Source organism: Tamandua tetradactyla, chromosome 2 (genome assembly GCF_023851605.1).
Source record: "Tamandua tetradactyla isolate mTamTet1 chromosome 2, mTamTet1.pri, whole genome shotgun sequence".
NCBI classification, from domain to species: Eukaryota; Metazoa; Chordata; class Mammalia; order Pilosa; family Myrmecophagidae; genus Tamandua; species Tamandua tetradactyla.
This window is the reverse complement of record NC_135328.1, coordinates 30917315-30940367: the sequence shown is the minus strand read 5'-3', so window position 1 is coordinate 30940367 and position 23053 is coordinate 30917315. Positions and strand designations below refer to the sequence as shown.

Here is a 23053-nt window from a genome sequence, read left to right as displayed (position 1 = left end):
TGAAGAAGGAAATAAATAAATGGGAACTCCTCAAAATTAAACACTTTTGTGCATCAAAGAACTTCATCAAGAAAGTAGAAAGACAGCCTACACAGTGGGAATCAATATTTGGGAACGACATATCAGATAAAGGTCTAGTATCCAGAATTTATAATGAGATTGTTCAACTCAACAACAAAAAGACAGCCAACCCAATTACAAAATGGGAAAAAGACTTGAATAGACACCTCTCAGAGGAGGAAATACAAATGGCCAAAAGGCACATGAAGAGATGCTCAATGTCCCTGGCCATTAGAGAAATGCAAATCAAAACCACAATGAGATATCATCTCACACCCACCAGAATGGCCATTATCAACAAAACAGAAAATGACAAGTGCTGGAGAGGATGCGGTGAAAGAGGCACACTTATCCACTGTTGGTGGGAATGTCAAATGGTGCAACCACTGTGGAAGGCAGTTTGGTGGTTCCTCAAAAAGCTGAATATAGAATTGCCATATGACCCAGCAATACCATTGCTGGGAATCTTCTCAAAGGAATTAAGGGCAAAAACTCAAACAGACATTTGCACACCAATGTTTATAGCAGCCTTATTTACAATTGCAAAGAGATGGAAACAGCCAAAATATCCATCAACAGACGAGTGGCTAAACAAACTGTGGTATATACATACGATGGAATATTATGCAGCTTTAAGGCAGGATAAACTTATGAAGCATGTAATAACATGGATGGACCTAGAGAACATTATGCTAAGTGAGTCTAGCCAAAAACTAAAAGACAAATACTGTATGGTCCCAATGATGTGAATCGACACTCGAGAATAAACTTGGAATATGTCATTGGTAACAGAGTCCAGCAGGAGTTAGAAACAGGGTAAGATAATGGGTAATTGGAGCTGAAGGGATACAGACTGTGCAACAGGACTAGATACAAAAACTCAAAAATGGACAGCACAATAATACCTAATTGTAAAGTAATCATGTTAAAACACTGAATGAAGCTGCATCCGAACTATAGGTTTTTGTTTTGTTTTGTTTTGTTTTGTTCTTACTATTATTACTTTTAGTTTTTTTCTCTATATTAACATTCTATATCTTTTTCGGTTATATTGCTAGTTCTTCTAAACCGATGCAAATGTACTAAGAAACAATGATCATCCAGCTATGTGATGATGTTAAGAATTACTGATTGCATATGTAGAATGGTATGATTTCTAAAAAAAAAAAAAAAATGGACAGCACAATACTACCTAATTGTAATGTAATTATGTTAAAACACTGAATGAAGCTGCATCTGAGCTATAGTTTTTTTTCTTATATATTTTTGTATTTTTTATTTTTATTTTTATTTTTTCTCTATATTATCATCTTATTTCTTTTTCTGTTGTCTTGCTATTTCTTTTTCTAAATCAATGCATATGTACTAAGAAATGATGATCATACATCTATGTGATGATATTAAGAATTACTGATTGCATATGTAGAATGGAATGATTTCTAAATGTTGTGTTAGTTAATTTTTTTGATTAATATAAAAATATATATATTAAAAAAAAAAAAAAGACTGAGTCTAGTTAATGACTGTTTTCCTTTAGCATTAAGGACCAGGTTGCTTCCTATGGAACCGGAGTGCGAAGGATATTAAGGAATGATGAGAAAGACAGACAGATGGGATCAGGGGGTCTGAAGATCAGCCATAACAAACAACAGACAACTTTATTCTTAACCAGATCCTGTTTACATACTGCAGGGTGACAAAAGGCATGCATGCATATCCTGAGGGAACAGAGTGCTTATCTTTCTTCACACTTAATGTAACCATTTGGGGTAAACAAACATTCTCTTCCTCCCAGACTGTTCTACATAAAGCAGATAATCTCCACAGTTTACTGCCACACCCTGAAACCAGCTGCTCCCAACAAACTCTGCAGGTCTTGTTTTATCCCTTGGCTCCTACATTTTCCCCTTTTTATTTTAATAGCCAAAGTGACTGTGTCTGTCTTAGGTTGCCCTTAAGCTCTGAAGAAAGGGTCTTACCCGTCATTGGCTACCAGTCAAGCTCTCTGACTTTGATTCGGGAGGGAGCCAAGGGCTTTTGCAAGAATCACACTGTTAGCATGGCTTTGCTTAATGACTGTGCCTGTCTTAGGTTGCCCTTAAGCTCTGAAGAGAGGGTCTTACCCATCATTGGCTACCAGTCAAGCTCTCTGACTTTGATTCGGGAGGGAGCCAAGGGCTTTTGCAAGAATCACACTGTTAGTGTGGCTTTGCTTAGTGACTGTGCTAGTCTTAGGTTGCCCTTAACCTCTGAAGGAAGGGTCTTACCCGTCATTGGCTACCAGTCAAGCTCTCTGACTTTGATCATTTGTTGTTTACCACCACTGAGGAGGAAGAGAAAGAGTATAAACAGCCCCAAACCCAAGCCTATAGTAGTCAAAAAATGATGGGATTTCCACCAGCAAATAGGATTAAGATTTTTTAGCTCTTGGGTAAGTGCTTGTATAATATCATTTCCGTGGGCTATATGTAAATTACTCTGAGATATTTAAAACCTCTTTTTTGTAATTCTAAAATATCAAGACTTAAATGATCTGAATGCCCCAAAAGATGCCTCTTTACCTTTTCCCATTCTATTTCAGATAGGTTATATCTTAAAAGGGGTAATAAAAAACTGCTCTCATTCCAGTCACATTTTAAACTTCATAAAAAATTTAAATTATACATTTGATCTCCAATATGAACCAATGCCATCTCTATATCATTTAGTCTATTATTAATTTGCTCATCAATATGAGATTGACTATGTCACAGTTCACTGGCATTTTTATGCCATTCTCTAACATAACGCTGTGTCTGTATAGTTTGATGCAATGCATTTCCAGCGACCGCAGCCACTGTGATACTTCCAATGATTCCAATGACAGCTGCAATAATGAGTCCGATTCGTCTCTTAGTCCTTTTCAGATATTCTTTTGCCAAATGAATCAGGACTTGTGTTTCTGGAGAGAATTGCCAGGACCTTGACATCCACACTGGCAGCCAAATACCTCTTCTTCTCCTTGCTGCTATAATCATCTCATTTTCCTGCAACATAAATGCTTGGAGACAAGTGAATAGAGAATAATTCTCACAATTAAAAGTTTGATTTCTTAAATGCATATGACCTTTAACACATACATATGGATCTCTAGTACATGTTTGCATATAGTGTTTATGGCTGCTATTTAAAGAGAAGTTATAGTTACTAGAATTCGCTAAAAAAATTGGTCTCACTCCTAGGAAAATTTTCTATAAATTTCTTTGACTAATATGTTATATTTATCATCCCATAGATTTGGCACAAATCGTGCTCTATGTATTAAACTCTCATTTAGCTTGCCTGTCTGTATAGTCTCAGTTATCCCTGAGTTAGAGATGGGAGGCCCCACAGGGGCCGCATCTCTTACAATTCCATAGGAATCACTAATTACGATAACTGCTTGATCCACAGGACATAACTGCCATTCATTCCAACTTTCTTTCCCAGCTAACTGGGAAAAGTATCATTTGATTCCATAGAGTTATGCACATGGGTCTTTCTAAAAATGGAAGAGTTAAATTTGATACCATTTTTCTTCTTCCTTAAGTAGTTTTGGAAGCCTTGAATCTACTGGACCCGGGAATCCTAAACTAGTATTCATATATTTTGGTAAAGTTGGATCTGCCCATGTTAGGGCCTGCAGCAGAGGTGGGTTAGGAATAGAAACCCAGTAAGGATAATAATTATGTACCTGTCCTTCAGCAATTAAAGTAATATGTCCTATAATGTACATTATCCATTTAGTTATTTTCATCAGGGTCGGCATATGTTGGTTTTATTCTCTTCGAGGGAATCCAAACCAAGGTTCCGTCATCTGCAATGACAAGAACAAATCTCCTACCTCACACCTTTATCATGACTGGTTTCCAAAAATCACCTTTAACATTTTTCCAATATATCAGCTGTAGCTGCAGTTCTGTTTGGGTTGTATCATTTTTCTTTTCCAAATTACTAAAATGCTGTTCTGCAGGAGTCTGTGATGAATTATCATAAATGTTTTAAAAATTTAAAGTCAACAGCACTTTTGCTAATTGATCTTTTGGTGTACTCATTTTCACAACATCATCCTCCTGATCATCATTTCCCCCTTTTTGTTTCATGAGCATAGACTTTAGCATCCGGTTTGCTCGTTCAATAATTTCTTGCCCAGAGGGATTATGTGGAATTCCTGTGATATGAGTACTACGAAAAGTAGTATAAAATTTATGAAACTGCTTTCCTGTATAAGCAGGACCACTGTCTGTTTTAATAGATTGAGGACATTCCATAACAGCAAAAAAAAGCATTAAGTAAATGTGATCAAACATGGCAGAAACGTTCTCCAGATTGTGCGATAGCCCAGATGAAATGAGAAAAGGTGTCTATGATAACATGTACATATAGTTTTTTACCAAAATGTGAAGTATGAGTAACATCCATTTGCCATAATTCATTTGCTTTCTGACCTTGAGGATTAACCTCTGATGCAAATGGGAGTGCATTTATAGGTCCACTTGTTAGACAAGTCCAAACAATGTCCTGAGCTTGCTGTTTAGATAAAGATGGAAATTTCTTTCGCAGCCCTCTATTAATATGAGTCAATTTCTGAAATATCATGGAATCTTGAATTACCCCCACAAGAGTATCTGCTTGCTGATTTTGTAATGACAAAGGACCGGGAAGATTGGTATGAGCTCTTTTATGCATGATAAAAAGGGGAGTAATTCAACTTCTGATTAATGTTTGTAAATGTAAAAACATTCGGGACAATTCATCTCCTTCAAACAAAGAAGCTGTCTCAATGTGAGTAACTGCTTGGCAGACATATTCAGAATCAGAAACAATATTAAGAGATTGTGGAAAATTTTGCAATACTTGAATTACAGCTGCTAATTCAGTGTGCTGAGCTGAGGTATAAGGTGTTTTCTAACTTTTTTTTCCCCTGGGGTGGTATATGCAGCCTGTCCATCACTACTATCATCAGTAAAGACGGTAATGGCTCCCTCCAGTGGGGAAGCCCGAACTATTTTAGGCAAAATCCACTGTGTTCTTTTTAGAAATTGTAAAAGTTTTGACATAGGCAAATGATTATCAATTTGTTCTTTAAAATCACTTAATGCTATTTGTCAAGAGGTATTGACAGGCAGCTCATTAAGAACAAGCTCAGAAATTAATTTTTCTTTATTTTGCTCTGCTAAAGGTATGGTAAAAAAGCAATTTTTTAAATTTATTATAATAATAAAGCAGTTTTTAGGAATTATAACTGGTGTGGACAAGACAGGTTGTAATGACTCCATAGGTTGAATTACAGCATTAACTTTTATCAAATCAGTTAATATTCTCCATTTTTCTGATTTCTATTTTATAACAAATACTGGAGAATTCGAGTATTTTTCTGATTTCTATTTTATAATAAATACTGGAGATTCTTCTTTATGTCTTGCTTTAAACTGTTCTTGAACTAACTGAGTTAGAGCCTCTAACTTTTCTATAGATTAGGGCCACTACTCAACCCACAAAGGCTCATTTGTAGTATTTGTAGTGGATGTCCCTGGAGCATCTCCTCACTTTATGCTTTAAGAGTTCCCCCATCAGATCCCCGCCTGGGCACCAATAGCGGAGTCCAGCTCAAGCAACTGTCCAAACAGGGTCAGAAGGGGTAGTGGGAGATTGAGAAAAAGCACAACTCAGAGTTTAAGAGAAAGCGGGGCCAGGTGGTTCATTGCCTGACTGAACACAATGACCAAATAGAAACAGGAATATCTTCCCCATTTTGTTATGCTTGCCGCAAAGTCTTCATAACCAATTTCCATTGCTTAAGATTTAAAACATTACGGCCTTAAGGCTGAAACCAGTCACAATGCTTTTGTATTAAAGAAAAAAGCTCTAGTGACTCCGAAGTCTTCATGAGACCCCTGCAGTTTTTAACAATGTTTTAACAGGCAAACATACTCCTCCAGTCACCTATTATGATTACCCATTACCCTGATGTTACAAGAAAAATGCTTACTTACCAATATGACTCGAGTCCTCTTCTGTCGGCTGGACAAACATCCCTCTAACAGAGACTTTTCCTTGGTTCCTTAATATTGTCTTGGAGTCTTCTTCTTCTTCTTCAAACCCCACGTTGGGTGCCAGATGTTGCTTCCTATGGAACAGGAGCGAAGGATATTAAGTAATGATGAAAAAGAGAGACAGATGGAATCAGGGGGTCTGAAGATCAGCCATAACAAACAACAGACAAATTTATTCTTAACCAGATCCTGCTTATATACTGCAGGGTGACAAAAGGCATGCACACATTTCCTGAGGGAACAGAGTGCTTATCTTTCTTCATACTTAATGTAACCATTTGGGGTAAACAAACATTCTCTTCCTCCCAGACTGTTCTACATAAAGCAGATAATAATTCCACAGTTTACTGCTGCCACCCTGACACCAGCTGCTACCAACAAATTCTGCAGGTCTTGGTTTAACCTTTGGCTCCTACAGGACCATAAGAAAATAACCAGATAAAGGGTCTAACAATTCTTACAGTCACACAGGCATCAGGTAAAAGATAAGGGCTTTCATTATCCTTCCAGATATTCAAACATCTTAATTATACTTTAGGACTTCTAGGTGCTCTCCTTTGTCTACTTCAAAATCCCAAAAAGGAAAAGGAAAATCTATACAATGATTCAGTAATCAAAATCATCCTTTAAATCCTGATTTCTTGGTTACACTATCTTCACCATTTCTGGACCTCAGAAGGTCTGTTTCCTCTCTCTTCCATGCCCTTCCCCATCTGGTAACATCTATTTCCTCTCTAACTCCAGCCTCAGCCTGGGAAGTCACCTCCAGACTAACCTCCCCCTGCTGAGATTGCATCAGCATTCCCTGTTTTTGTCCCCTCACCACCACCACCCCTCATACAGCTGAGCTGGCCTTCTCTTCTCCTAGTCCTTGCCTACCTACACAAGGCCCCAATCCTCCCAATGCATCCACCAGACACAGAGCCCATCACAAACTCACCTTCAGGGCTACTTGGTGCTTAGTTAACCCAGGTCAAGGGTTTTTTTATATAAGTGGATAAAGAAAAATATCATACTAATATCAGAAAGAAGGACAATTTACCAAAAGAAGAAACAGAAACCAACTTTGCCTCTTCCATTGTAACATGGATGTTACAGGGTTTGGAGCAGTGATTACAGTTCTGAGGTAGAAGACTTGAGACACTTCATTTTCCTAATCAAAGAATAAGCAGGAATGAAGTATTGGGGAGAGGGATGAAATTAAAGCATGTTAAAATTCTCTTCTTATTAGTCAGATGAGAATGATGAGACAGCCATTGAAGAATTCTGATACTAAACAATACATGTACAAATATATTTGTTTAGTATTTAACAATAACCCCTTACCCCCCACAGACCACCAGCATTTGTCACCAATCCCTCATATCACAGATCTTTAGACCCTAAATTCCAATGAACCTCTATTGATGCCTGTCACTAGCTTTCCAATCACTTAGCCAATACAGCCTCCTCTAATCCTGAGCCTCATAATTCTAAAATGCCTGACCCCAACAAACTTTTCAATTGCTAACAGAAAATGAGTGCCCCAATCACTTGCTACCACAGACACTCCAAACATATCTTCCCACAGGTTCCTCAACCACTGATACTCACAGAACATATCAATCTCTACCTCCCATGTGATTCAGAATCCCTCTCCTATCATTCCCTTGTCGGTGTCAGTAACAGGAAACTGATACCCACAGGACTACCAAGGAGTGGCCTTTACATAATCCGTAATCACCAATAACAACTCTAATGCACCCTCACCCTCTCTCAGCCATTCCCTGCACCAAATGGCTTTAACTCAAATCTGCATCCTGAGAATGCTTCTTCCTTGCAGTGCTCTCAAGTAGAGGTTATTTATCTTCCCCACTCCCCTCAAACCCACATGACTTTTGTACCTTAGGCCAGAAGATGAGGTCAATGACTACTTTCAACTATTTCTTCTTTCTCCTTCAAAACACCAGCTCATTTAGAGGGTCAAAAGATTTTAACCCATTAGCTCTCATTGTTGGTATAATCGACCAACTTCTTGATCATTGCATTAGGGGTCCCAAGAGCACTACCAGATCTGAGATTCACCAGGTGGACCCACAGGATTCACTAATACTATATATAATTTATTATAGAGTAAGGATACAAAGCAAAATCAGCAAAGGGTAAAGTTACCAGGGACAACGTCTAGAGGAAACTAGGCACAAGCTTCCAAGAGTCCTCTCCTAGTGGAGTCACCTAAATGCTCTTAATTCCTCCAGCAACAAGTTGTGACAACATGTGTGAAGCTCCTTAGCACTCAGAGCCCAAGGTTTTCTGGGGGATGGCCACCAAAGTACATTTGGTCTAGCATGGACAGAAATTCCAGACTCACAGAAGGAATACAGGCATTCAACATAAACTACATTGTATGTACAGTGAGCCACTCTTAACAGTTCTGAGATAGAGGGAATCATCTGGAAATCTAAATTCCAAGACATCATCCTTGTAAGCCAGCCTTTCTAAGGATAGCCATCTCAGGCCTGCTATGTTAACTTTTTTCTGTAGTTCCTCTGCCTCATTCACTGAAAACTTCGCACCAGCTTCCTCTCCACCACATCTCCTGTCATTGTTCTATGCTACCTCTACATCCAAATAGAAGAGCCATTTAATACCTTGTCCTCTCTTACCCAACTCTGGAAATCTTTTCTTACACACCCAATCTCAGCCACCCACTTATCACTCATCCAGTGATGGCATCCTTGTTTTTCACAATCCTCCATTTCCCTCAAAGTTAGATTTTTTGGATTCATTGTTCTACCACCATATACATTTCCTTGAAAACAACTTTAATTTCCATGTTCTACACTTACTTCATTCTACTCATCTAGAAAACCATCTACCTTGGTAAGATTCCCCTCTGCATCTTTGTAGCTAAAAACTACATGGTAAAAATCAAACAATTTCCAGACTGGACTTAATTTACATTTATAAAATGTATCTTAAATAGGCACTCAATATTGCCAGCAATCCTACTACTTTTCCCTAGGAAATTCACCTCTTCTCTTTCCAAGATTATTGTTTCAACTTTTCTTAACTTTCCTGAAATCCCCAACATCTTTACCCACTCTTTGCTGATGAATTTGCCCTATGCTTCAAAGAGAAAACATTTTCAAAATAGATAAGAGAAATCTTGTCTTGTCACCACCAATTCCACCATCCTATTTCCTAATCCATATGGTCTGCTTTTCCTTCTGCTAAAATTAAAGACACGTCCCTTCTCTCAGCAAAAACCAGGTTCTCCACTTGTGCTTTGGATTGCATCCCCAACTGCTTTCTCAACTGATATCTTCCCTTCTGCTAGATCTTTCCTATGGGCATACAAAACTGCCTTAATATCACTCATCTGAAGAAAACCCTCCTTCGGATCTCCTGCCCCACTCTATATCCAGTTCCTTGCTACACTGACAGAAAAATTTCTCATAAACATTGATATATTTGTTGTCTTCACTTCATAACCTTCCAGTCTTTCACCTCACTCTAACAAATTTCACCCCTATCACTGCACTGAAAAAGCCATTGATATCCATATCAGTCAAAATGACTACTGAGCTACACCTTGCCATAGTCAAGTTCTTTGTACAGTCATTCTTCCAGAACTCACAAGACCACATAACACAATTGACTAATCCCATTGACTCAAAAAACTTTCTTCTCTACGTTATTGTGATGCCATACTTTCACAATTTTCCTCCTATCTCAGTGGTCACCCCATAGTCTCTTGGTCCTTCATCTTCAGTCAGACCTCTAATGGACAGAATGCCCCACAGCCCTGTCCTTGGCTCTTTTTCTTTCCCATTTGCTGTCTCTCTCTAGGTAACCTCACCCAGTCTTACAGCTTTAAATGCCAACTTTAATGCTGATCCATTTAAATATAGATTTCCCAGCTGAGACCTCTTCTAACTTCCAGAGTTATACATCAAAAAGCTACTCAACATCTCTACTTGAAGGTGTAATGGGTGTCACAACCTTGACATGGCCTAAATAGAACAAATGCCAACAACCCTGAGGCTCCCATTTCCATCCAGAAAATCTGATATTTCCACTAGGGTCCTATAAAAAGGAATTAGGAACCAACTTAAAGAAGTTCCTTGAAGAATCGATACGGTCCCAATCACAATTCCTGCTGATTTCTACGTGAAAATTAACAAGCTGATTCTAAAATTCAGATGGAACTCATGAACTTAGAACAGCCAATATAATCCTGAAAAAGAACAAAAAAAAAAAAAAAAGAACTTATGAACTAAGAATAGCTAATACAATCCTGAAAACGAAGACCAAAGCAGGAAGACTCACAGTTCCCAATTTCAAAACCTACTATGAAACAATGGTAACTGAGACACGGTGGTACTGGCACAAAAAAATATATATAGATGAAGGGAACAGAATGGAAAGTTCAGAAATAAACCTATACATTCCTAGTACACTGATTTTAAAAAGAGGTGCAAGAGGTCTCTTATCAGAAGTAAGACAACTTGAGCATCAAAAACGGTAAAAACTGCAACAGAGTGAATATGTCAAATATGTTAAAATTCCATGAGTTACAATGTCAATTTAAAAAAAATTGGTCACCATTGGAAAATAATGTTAGTGATTCAAATCATTGTTTAGAAAACTAGTAAATAACTTGTACTGGTTTTCCTATATTAATTCTACTATAGAGTTGTATAAAAAGTAGATGAGATGTTGCTCAATATAGAAAACAAAGAAGGTAAAAGGGATACTTTAAAAAAAAATGAATGACAGAATTAGAGCATCACTATTTTGTAATCCCTGAGGGATTGGTCTTGATTTATAACTGCAACTAATATCACAAAAAGACAGATGAGCATGTATTACATACCTCCTAATGGGAGCACATACTACCACCCATGACATAGTCTTACCAAACAAATCGTCACTTAATCTCATCCAAATACCAATTGACTGAAAATAGAAAGAAATAGAGTCCCATGAAAAACACCACAGAAATACAATCAGCCACACCACAAGCTGTGGGAAATTCTATATGACAAATTACCATTTTTGAAAAAGTAACTGAATAACTCCAAGGAAGAAGAGAACAGGAGCGAGAGATGAAGGTGAAGCCAGTAGATTAAAAGAGACATAATAAACCCACTGCAATGGGTGGACTTTATTTGGATTCTACACCATAGAAACTAACTGAAAGTTAAAAAAAATTATTACATTTCAGACAATTAAAAACTTGAACACAGACAATATATTTTATGATATTAAAGAAATTATTATTTTCTCAAAAAAAAAAAAAAAGGTGGTCTTTTCCCATACCACTCTTTCTCAGAAATCAGAAATACCATCCATCTTCAGGTCAAAATTCTAGAGGTAAATATTGATCCTTTTTTTTCCCCACATCCCATAACAAGTCATCAGAAAGTCCCATTGGTTCACATCCAGATATATTCTAACTCTAACTTCTTTTCCTTTCAGTGCTACAACCCTACTCTAACCATCATCATCTCCTCCCTTTTATTACTGTAATAAACTCCTAATTGACCTCCCTGTCTCTACTCTTGCCTCTCTATGGTCCATCTTCCATGGAGTAGTCAAGGTGATCTTCTTAAAGTAGCAAACAGATCAGTTCAGTCCCCTGCTTAAAACTTTCAGAATGGTTTCTCACTGCAACCAGAATAAACCCAAACTCCTTACCATAGCCAAGATCCTAAAGGATCTGGTCCTTTCCTACCACTTGATTTCATATCTTAATACTTCTTCCATGACTATGCTGACACTACAGTGGTCTTCCTTAAGTTCTTTCAGCACACCAAGTTCAGTCCTGTCTGAGGAACACTGTATTAGATGGTCCCCTCTTCCTGGAACACTCTTTCTTCGGCTCTTTGCACAACTGCCTCCATATTATCATTTATGTCTCAACTGTCTTTTCCTCAGAAAGGCTTTCCCTGATTAACCTGGCTAAAGCCACACACTCTTCTACCCTCAGATACTCTCTACCACATTATCCTCTTTCCCTTGCTTCATAGCACTTATCAATACTAGGAACTACTTGTTTCTACTCTTATTTTTTCTTGTCTACTTCTAAATTCTAAGGACATTAAGGGAGGCACTATGTCTCTGTTTCCTGCTATATCCCAACACCTGATACACTGCCTGGTATAAACATTAAACTTGTAGACTGTATGAAAGATATCTCCACAATCTCTGACAATTCACAAACCCCCCACTGTTCGAAACCTTGATCCTCAGTGACTGTCACAGACCTCCCATCACTGTCTCTTCTTTCTTGAGTGAAGGAATTCTCTTATTGATACCTTAATTTGGACATTTTCACAGCCTTAGAGCTGTAATTTGTTTCTTAATAAATCTCCTTTATAAATGCCAATCCATTTCCGATTTGTTGCATTCTGGCAGCTTTAGCAAAGCAGAACATGGTACATACAGAAAATCCGGAAAAATCAAAACAAAGCTCTAGAGACCTAATAAATGAATTTGGGGTTCAAGACAACACCCCCAAATCAACAGTGTTTCTAATCACCAGCAATAAGAAACTAGAAGAAAAAATCAAGGAAAAAAAGGATTTACACAAGCAACTAAAAGATTCAAATATCTAGGAATCAATCTAACCAGTTATGTAAAGGACTTGTACACAGAAAACTACAAAAGGTTGTTTAAAGTAATCAAAGAAGACCTAAATAAATGAAAGACTATTCCATGTTCATAGACTGGAACACTAAGTATTGTTAAGATGGCAATTCTACCCAAAGCAATGTATAGACTCAATGCATTCCCAGTCAAAATTCCTACAACCTTCTTTGCAGAAATAGCTAATCTTTTCCATCATATGGAAAGCCAAGGGGCCCCAAATAGCCAAAGTCATCTTGAAAAATAAGAATGAAGTTGAAGGAGTCACACTTCCTGATCATAAAACGTATTACAAGGGTTCCTGGAAAATGGTAGAACAGGATAGATTGAATTCAGCCCTGCTCCCAGGAATAGCTAAAGAAGGGATGGGAGCGTAACTGAGATGGTGATTCCAGGGTGTGACCTAGCAGGGTCTTCTGCAGCATGTATGGTGGCCCTGCTTGCAGAAGCTGAGGAACTGAGAAGCAGAGAACTGGAGACCATCCAGCTGGTGAAAACAGTCTAATGTGGAAGCCCAGAGCCCTCAGGAGTGTATGGGTTGGAGGGGGGGAATAGCAAGTAAGCCAAGCCATGTTCCTTGAATGCACTACCCTCACCAGCACAGTCCCGCAACCCATGACTCACCCCACAACCCAAGCACCTGAACCCCGTCAAGCACCCCTACTCCCTGCGCTCCAAGTGCCCCCACCCCATCAACCCCTTGTGTGTGTACCTGTCCCATACCCCCACCCTAAGTGCAGGCACTCCTGCCCCAGCCCGATCCACCTCTCCTACACAAGCTCAGTCTCATCCCACCCCTGAATTAAGTTGATCAGGTTGGGATTAAGGCAATTCAGAACACAGGGTAAGGAAAACATTGCCTATATTTTAGAACCGCACCTACTCTTTGAGATCAAAGAAGAAAGGCTTATTTTGTCTGGAACATAAATTTTCTCTAGCACATAATCTAACGTAACCTCTCTGTATAGCTCATTTGAACAACTGAAATACAGGGAACCCAGAATAAGAATGAGGGTCTTTAATCCTGTATAGCTTAAAGTAATACCTGGATAGATCTTAGAATATATCAAGGAGATAATCAAAAAGTATTGGCAAAGTCCCTTGAGGGATGGGAGAAAAAATAGGGAACTATTAAACTTTACCATCAGGGAATTTCCTGATACTGTGTCAAACATTAGGAACACCCATATCAAGAGGCCAAGTCCTTGATCTTAAGGCTCATTCTTGTGAACTTTATGTAGGTAGTGGAGAAGCTTAGCCTATCTATAGGTATGCCTAAGACTTACTTCTGGAGGACCCCTTTTGTTGCTTAGATGTGGTCTCCTCTCTCTAAGCCCAACTCCACAAGTGAAATCATTTCCCTCCCCACTACGTGGCACATGACACCCAGGGGTGAAAGTCACCCGGGCTGCATGGGAGATGACTCCCAGGGATGAGTCTAGCCCTGGTACTGTGGGATCAACAATTCCATCCTGACCAAAAGGGGGGAAAGAAGTGTAACTAATAAAATATCAGTGGCTGAGAGAGTTCAAATAGAGTGGAGAGCCTACTCTAGAGGTCACTCTTATACAAGATTCAGTTAAGACATTCTTACCTATCATAACTTGCCAAATCCCAACCAAAAAATTCCAGCCAAACCTAAAGAACATCTAGGGAAATACATAAGATTCTACAAAGGTTCCATGCACTAGATTCCAGAAACTTACAACCTCCAGACGGGTCCTGGACCAGATAAGTTCTGAAACAAAGTGGGCCCAGCCTCTCCAAAACATCAGCTAGTTCCATCTCCCTACCCTGTATTACTGACAGCCCCTTCCAACATGAAAAGTTAGAATGGCCATAGTCCAAATATCCCTAAAGAGTGGGATAGAAAGATCAAAGTTGTTGGTGGAGTTATGCAGAGAAGGTAGGGTATAAGAAATGAATATGATTGCAGAATCATTAAATTCATATTTCTTTTAGTCTCTTGTATCTTAGAGCAGATAGAAATAAAAACCTAAAATTCTGGAACTGTAATCCATACCAAACTCTGAAATCTTCTCTCCAACTAATTGTTGTGCTGTGTTTTTAAAATTTATTGCTTCTTTGTAGATATGTTATTTTTCATAAAAAAAGAAGTCTATTGTTATAATTAAAAAATATTTATTCCTTCTAGCCTCCTCTATTCTGGAGCAACTATAAGGAAAAATCTGAGAGGATGGTATGGTAGCCCATGACAAACTCTGGGATCTGGCCTGTAACTACTTGTTGAAGAGTGCTTTGAAAACTATTGGTTTTCTCTCTCTTTGCATTGAATAGATATTATATTATACAATAAACAAGCTTAAAAAAAGAAAAAGAAATGTATAACAGGGAGCCTAGATTGCACAATAATTGTGATTATATGTTAAAAAAAACTTATTACAAAGCTACAGCAATCAAAACAGCATGGTGTGTGTGTGTGTGTGTGTGTGGGTACTTTGGTGACTGGACACACACAATACACCAGTCTGGACAGGTGGAAGGGCTGAAATCCCAGCTCAGAAGAGTAATTAAAGTCTCCCAAATTGTGGAGGCTGGTTTCCCTACACGATGTGCACAGCAGGCTATTTAGGAGACACTTCTCTGTGGGAAAAAGAAGTAGACTCTACCAGGAGCAACATAAGGAAGCTCTAGCAAGCACCAATTGTGAATTTAATCAATGAATTTGTACTGCTGAATATAAGCTATGAGCACAGATAAATCCAGAAAAAGCACGAAAGGAACCCTGAGGTTTCTCTTGGCAGAGAGTTGGCAGGGCTGAAGAAAAAAAAAACAGAGGGTTTTGGAGTCAGCTGAGCTCAGAATAATGAAAAACGGCTGTGCCCCAAAAAAGGGGGCACACAGAGCCATATACCAACTCCAGCTCTTGATTGGTGAAACCAGGGGCCTGGGGACTGTCTCTGAAAAAGATAGTTTTAAACTTTTTTTTAGCAGCCCATTAAAGAAAGCCTCAGGCATTTTAAATTGTTAGCACTGACCCAGGCAAGGCCAGAGTTAAGGTATGTCTGAGAAACAAAGTAACTAGTCAGGTGAAGGAGATAATTTCCTACAGGGTGTATCTTCCCCCAAGAAAATGTGTAGCTGGGCCCAGCACAATTGTTGACTCTCATTAAGGTAATTCAGACCCCAGGGGTTGGAAAACAGAAACAGCTTAAATCTGCCTTTTATCTCAGCCTCTATCTCAACAGCACCTCTGTCAGGGACTGGATCTGCTGAGAATTAAAGGCACCACACCACTTTATACAGTAGGGGAGTAGTGGGCTGACAAGCACCACCTGCTGGGCAGGATAGAAAAGAACAAATTCAAGAGGCTACACAGGAAAGTCTGGCAAACTCATGGGTCTCATCCTCAGGGAAACTTAATATAGATCACACTCTTTCCTGAGACCTGGGCCTGTCTTGTCTTGGAAAATCTGACTGAAGTCAATCATATCTGGAGAAACTCTCCTCTAAAAATGTTCTGTACAGGTAGGGCAAGAAACAGAAAAACAAGAGCTTAAAAATTATAATCAATTAAACAGAAGCTATGCTAGATGTCTAGAATAAGTTGAAATGAACAGCAAAGAACAGATAGAGTACAAAGCCAAGCAACAAGAAAAATCTAGGTAAAAAAAGAAAACTAGTTCCAGAATAAATTAATCAAGGAAATCAGATGCTTAGACACCAACAAAATATCACAAGTCATACTAGGAAGCATGAGGATTTGGCCCAGTCAGAGGAACAAACGAACACTTCAACAGGAGATACAGGAGTTGCAACAACTAATTAAAGACGTTCAAACAAATCTTCTGTAAACTGAAAAAATGAGCTGAATTAAGATAGAGCAAAAGAGATAAACAATATAAAGAAGCCACTGGGTGACCATAAGAAATACTTCAGAGCCGGAAAAACAAATGGCAGAAATTATGGGGATGAAAGGGCATAACAGAAATGATGGAAAGCACAATGGAGACATCCAACAGCAAATTTGAAGAGGCAGAAGAAAAGATTAGTGAATCAGAATACTGAATATCTGAAATCCTACACACAAAAGAACAGATAGGGAAAGGAATGGAAAAATATGAGTAGGGAGTCTTGGAAATGAAAGACATCTATATACCTGTTATAGGTGTCTCAGAAGGAGAAGAGAAGGGGAAAGGGGCAGAAAGAGTAACGGAGGAGACAATCACTGAAAATTTCCCAAATCCTATGGAAGACATAAAATTACAGATCTAAGATGCAGAGGGTACTCCAAACAAAACAGATCCAAATACACCTACTCCATGACACTAACCAGATTGTCAAATGTTAAAGGCAGAGAGTTTTCTGAAAACAGCAAGAGAAAAGTTTTCCATCACATCCATCCACTATATGTGGATTTCTCAGCAGAAACCATGGAGGCATGCGAGAAGGCAGTGGTATGATATATTTAAGACATGGAAAGAGAAAAACTGCCAGCCATGGATATTATATCCATCAAAACTTCCCTTCAAGAATGCAGGAGAGTTTAAAATATTTTGAGACAAGCAGACCCTGGCAGAGTTTGTGAACAAAAACAGCTGCTCTGGAAGAAATACTAATGGGGCCACTACAGGCAGATAGAAAAAGACAGCAAAGAGAGGTTTAGAGGTGAGTGCAGAAAGGTTTATCTGTAAGGGTAAAAAGAGAGGGAAAAAATAAAATATGACATATAAAATCCAAAAGACAAAATACTAGAAGAAAGTACTGCCTTTCCAGTAATAACAATAAATATTAATGGATTAAACTCCCAATCAAAAGACATAGCCTGGTCAAATGGATTAAAAAACAGGACCCATCTATATGCTGCTTACAAGAGACTCACTTTATTTTACTTTATTTTTTTTAACATGGGCAGGCACCGGGAATCTAACCCGGGTCCTCGGGCATGGCAGGCAAGCACTCTTACCTGCTGAGCCACCGTGGCCCACCCAAGAGACTCACTTTAGACCAATGACACAATGTCTGAAAGCGAAAGGTTGGTAAGAGATATTTCATACAAACAACAACCAGGAGATAGACATACCAATAACCAAAAAATTAGACTTCAAGTGTAAAATAATCAAATAATTAAAAAACAAAATAATATAGAGTACGTACCAATGTGAATCAACCTTTAAGATATTATGCTGAGTGAAATTAGCAAGAAACAAAAGGACAAATAATGTATGGTCTCACTAACATGAACTAATGTTATTGAGTGAACTCTGAGAATTAAATAATTAAAAAAGACAAAGAAGGACACCATGTATTAATAAAAGGGAGAATTCATCAAGAGTTAAAGTTAAGAACACAGGTCATCAGGGGTTAGAAAGAGGGTCAAGACTGGGCCTTTGGTACTGAAGGATTACACACTGTGTGACAGTACTGATTGTAAAAATTCAGAAATGGATAGCACAATCAGGCCAGAACTCAGAGTTGTATCTTGGGGGAGCTAAGTGAAGGCCCACAGATGCTTACAGATGAAACTACCGGCATCAGAAGCTAGAAGCAATGACACAGGAACAAGGCCCATCAGATGCCAGCCACGTCCATTCCCAGCTGATAGGCATCAGCCTTTCCTGAGGGAAGGTAACGTCTTGTTGGTGTCTTAATGTGGACATTCTCATGGCCGTAAAACTATATAAATAAACAATAAGGGAGATGGGTAAAATAAATCAGGGAGATTAAAATATTAGTGGTCAGTGAGAGGGAGGGGTGTGGGATGTATGAGTTTTTTCTTTTTATTTCTTTTTCTGGAGTGATGAAAGTGTATTAAAAATAATCATAGTGATGAATATACAACTATGTGATGATGTTGTGAGCCACTGATTGTATACTGTGGAGGGACCAAATGCATGTGAAGATTTCTCACTAAAAATATTTTTTTAAAAAAGAGACCTGTGGAATGGTAATCAGTTAAACATGGGCAATTTTAAAGTTCTAGAATAAGTTAAATACAACATCAAATAAGAGCCTTAACACAAAGTAATAGGCATTATTTTTTATTATACATCAAAATAAACCCTAAGCAAGAAAAAGAACTAACTTTCAAAGTTAACTCATCAAGATAATCAGATGCCTAGGTATCAGAAAAAAGTCAAGACAGGCCATGGATTCTTTGACTTTACACATAAAGAACAAGCAACATATTCATCATTTCTTAGTACATTTGCATCGATTTAGAAAAAGAAATAAAAAGACAACAGAATAAGAATTAAAACATTAATAGAAAGAAAAAAAAAAAAGAACAAGCAACAAAATAAAATATATATGAATAGGACCTCCTCAAAGTTAAAAACCTTTGTGCATCAAAGGACTTTAAGAAAGTGAAAAGACAACTTACCCAATGGGAAAAAATACTGGAAGCCATATATCTGATAAGGGTTTAATATCCAGAATATAGAAAGAAATCCTACAACTTAACAATAAGAACATAAACAACCCAATTTAAAAGTGGGCAAAAGACTTGAATAGCCATTTCTCCACAGAGGAAATACAAACGGCTAAAAAAAGCACAAGAAAAGATGCTCAGCTTCACTGGACATTAGGGAAGTGCAGATCAAAACTACAGTGAGATATTCCACAGTAGAATGACCAAAATTTAAAAAACAGAAAACTACAAGTGCTGAACACATGTGGAGAAATAGGAACACTCATTTATTGCTGATGGGAATGTAAAATGGCACACCCATTGTGGCAATTTGGCAATTCTCAGGTAGTCAAGTATGGAACTGCCAGATGATCCAGCAATCCTACTATTAGGTATATATTCCAACGAACTGAAAGCTGGGACCTAAACAGACCTAAACATAAATATTCATAGAGTGATTATTTTTTACAATTGCCAAAAGATGGAAGTAACCCAAGTGTTCACTAAATGATGAATCAATAAACAAAATGTGGAATATACATACAAAGGAATATTATTCAGTAGTAAAAATCAATGAATTCCTAATGCATGTGACCACATGGACGAACTGTGAGGACATGTTGAGTGATACAAAAGGACAAATACTGAATGATCCTGCTGTATGAACTAATTATAATAAGAAACTCATAGAGACAAAATCTATAATACAGGTTACCAAAAAACAGACTGGAGTTAGAGAATGGGGAGTTGATGCTTAGTCTATACAGAATTTCTATTTGGACTGACGGTAAAGGTTTCAAAGTGGATGGTAATGACGGTAGTATATTATTGTGAATGTAAACAAAAGCACTGAAATATATAAGTGAATGTGGTTAAAAGGGGAACTTTATGTTTGAATGCAAATCAAACATAAGACTGTACAACAAAATGGACCATATTGTAAACAATGCACTATACTTAATAATACAAGTATGAGAAGTTTTTCATGAATTGTAATAACAAATGTACTATACTAATACAAAGAGGTAATAGTAGGGTAGTATATGGGGAAAAAATATACCTAATGTAAATAATGGATGAAAGAAGTATTTTAATAAGCTTTCATCAATTATAACAAACATAATTACTGTTGAAAAAATACAACTATTTTTCAAAAGTTCTTTCATCTAAGGTGTTGGCGGTGGAGTGGTATACAGGAATCCTGTATTTTATACATGATTATTGTGCAACCTCACAATCGCTCTAATAAAAAATGGATTAGGTCTATGTATAGTATCTGGAAGTCCATTCACAGTTTATTGTTTAGTGAGCAAAGCATGTTTCCCATTTTTATACAACTGGCCAACTAATTTTGTGTATGGATGGGGTATAAGTTTGTATGAACATGGAGGAAAGTGTGAAAAGATACATACCAGATGCTACTACTGGTTACTGGGTGTTAGAGTGATAATAGATTTTTTTTTTTTTGCATGGGCAGGCTCCAGGAATCGAACTGGGTCTCTGGCATGGCAAGCGAGAATTCTGCCACTGAGCCACCATCACACCACCCAATATTATTTTTATGTATACATTCTTGGATTGTTTTAATGGTACAGTGCATATAAATATATCCTACTTTTGAAATCATTACAAAATTTTTCAATTTAAAATTGGTTTTAATAAAAGCTATTAATACAGCATAATTAATACATCTTAGTGCCAGATGAACATCTTTAAAATTGACTATTGCCAAACGTTAAATGCAGTCCCTGAAGCAAACTGCACAGACCTGTACAAAACAGGAAGATGGTATTTTAGTTCTTCGGTGACTAAAGCAAATACCATGCAATGGGTTGGCTTCCACAACCCATTTATTGGCTTATGGTTTGGAGACTAGAAGTCCAAACAAAGGCATCATCAAGGTTTTGCTTTCTTTTCAAAGACTGGTAGGTCTGGGACTGGCTGTCCATGATCCTTTGTCCTAGGCGCCTCTATCACTCTGGCCTGTCCCTTCTATTTCCAGTTCTGCTGACTTTCAGCTTCTGACTCCTCCTCTTTGTGGCCCTCTTTTCTCTCTGTGACCTTCCCTATAAGGCCTTCAATAATAGCATTATTGGGCAACACCGTATGTAAAGTAACCTCATCAAAAGAACATGTTTATTTGGGATACACACCTTCTAACCACCACAGATGGCAACTTAAAATATTGTGGTTTATCCATTGGGGTCTTACAATTAGTATTTCATTAATAATTATATTTATATTTGAAAGCCATGACATACACATAACACCTACCTAAGTAAAATGAACCAAGGATGTGGTTACTCCTTATAATCTTCTGAATTTAATGCCAGGCCATGTTACGGAAACAAAGGCAGAAGCTAAGTAATATAGAGAAATATAGAGACAATCACAACCCTTCCTCATCGGATTGGCCCAGTGATTCCTCAATGAGGCGTCTGAGAGGTTGGCTGTGAGTCAAGACATAAAATCCCATGTTCCAATTCACACTCATTACCTTCCTACCCCTCTTCCAAAATTCTCCCCCTTTTAAGGAACAGCCAATACCTAGTTAGACATTTGAGTCTTCTTTGTCTCTTTCCCTTTTGCTTTTCCCTTTCCTCCAACCCTTCAGCTGTTAACTCCTCTCATCTTTACCTCTGGAACGCTTCAGCCCTTGCCCTCCATCCGCCCGTGACTCACGTTTTGAGGGAACCAGCTGATAACGCTGGAGCCGCTCTACTAAAAAACTCCAGACTCCTTTGTCAGATCTACTCAACCTTCACAATTAGCTCCTTCCGGCTTCCGGTCACCATCATATTCTATCCTGTGGTGAGAAAGTCATTACCCCAGGAAAATCCGTGCCTTCTCCAGGAGCAGTGGGCACGGGTGGCCTGAAGTACAGCAGCCGGAGCTGCGAGGCCAGGCCGGGCCGGAAGTGGGAAGGCCAATGGAAGCTCCCAGTCTCCGGGCAAAGGTCACGTGTCCAGGGGGCGGGAACTTCCACAGCAGTGAACTGTAGGAGACCCTCTTACTTCAAAGGCTGGTGAGAGGCCTGAGGCCGATGTTTCTTACTCTGACGGAAAGAAAAAAATAGAGGTGGAGCTCGAGTCTGAAAACTCCGAAATCTCTGGCGAAAGTGCTGGAAGATAGATTTGTGAGATACGGCCGATGAGGTCCTGTGGAGATTAGACCCCAGACCCAGCTAATTAGGAGAGAATAGACGGTGTGAAGGGCACAGAAAGATCGGCAGGATTGGGTAAAACCTCGTCTCTTCAGCGATTACTGTGTTAGAATATGATGTTTATGGGGGAAGGGGGCTGAAGTAAGAAAATGTTATGTTGACATTGTTTTAGGAACACCATTCGATAACACAGTATCTAACAATATTAAAGATAATTAAAATCACTCATTAGGTTTGTTTTAACCGAAGAACTTATACCCAAAAGTCTTCAGAATCATTTGTGTTTGGGGTGTGTAGAAATTTGTCGAATAAAACAATTGGGGTTTGGGTTGTTTAAGAAATTTGTCCTTAGTGTTTTAATCCAGAGGTTGGGTAGTTAACAGTTTTAACTTGATGATAATTGCAGAAAGGAATAGATTTATAGCCATTAATGTAGGTAGGCTCTTCAGGTCTTCTGAACTAGTACCTTCACAGGCACGGATATCAATGAACGCCAAACAAATTTAAAATAAATGTAATGAAACTAAGTAAAAACTGTTCGGATTAAAATGTATATTTCATTGACTAAAAATTTACTGACTTGTAGCTTCCGTCTGAATTTCCCAAGGCATTATTTTGACTGATCAAAATACTAAGAAAGATCTGCTAAACTTGACTTTATTTAGAGTAGTTTTTTTAGCTCTAATTCCTCTCATTCCCAAATGTAAGAACCATCCTGAACTAATTCAGTGTTCTGAATTTTATTTAATGCTT

The 23053-nt window shown here is 38.2% G+C and overlaps 1 protein-coding gene and 1 long non-coding RNA gene across 3 annotated transcripts in view; one reads left to right on the top strand and one right to left on the bottom strand.

Annotated features, from left to right (window-relative positions):
* Positions 1-1640: 1640 nt before the first annotated feature.
* On the bottom strand, positions 1641-22187 carry LOC143667580 (uncharacterized). Its single transcript, XR_013168103.1, has 3 exons — positions 21820-22187; positions 6075-6208; positions 1641-3895 (listed from the first exon to the last, which is right to left on the bottom strand). It is a non-coding gene; the product is annotated as an uncharacterized LOC143667580 (long non-coding RNA).
* The window catches only part of SHOC1 (shortage in chiasmata 1), a 118280-nt gene continuing 117082 nt past the window's right edge, over positions 21856-23053 (top strand). Inside the window, exon 1 of one of the 2 annotated variants that reach the window (XM_077141940.1) lies at positions 21856-22162. The gene's annotated coding sequence lies outside the window, so the exon portion shown is untranslated. Of the gene's footprint in view, positions 22376-23053 lie in introns of both variants that reach the window. The other variant, XM_077141932.1, reaches the window with a different exon arrangement.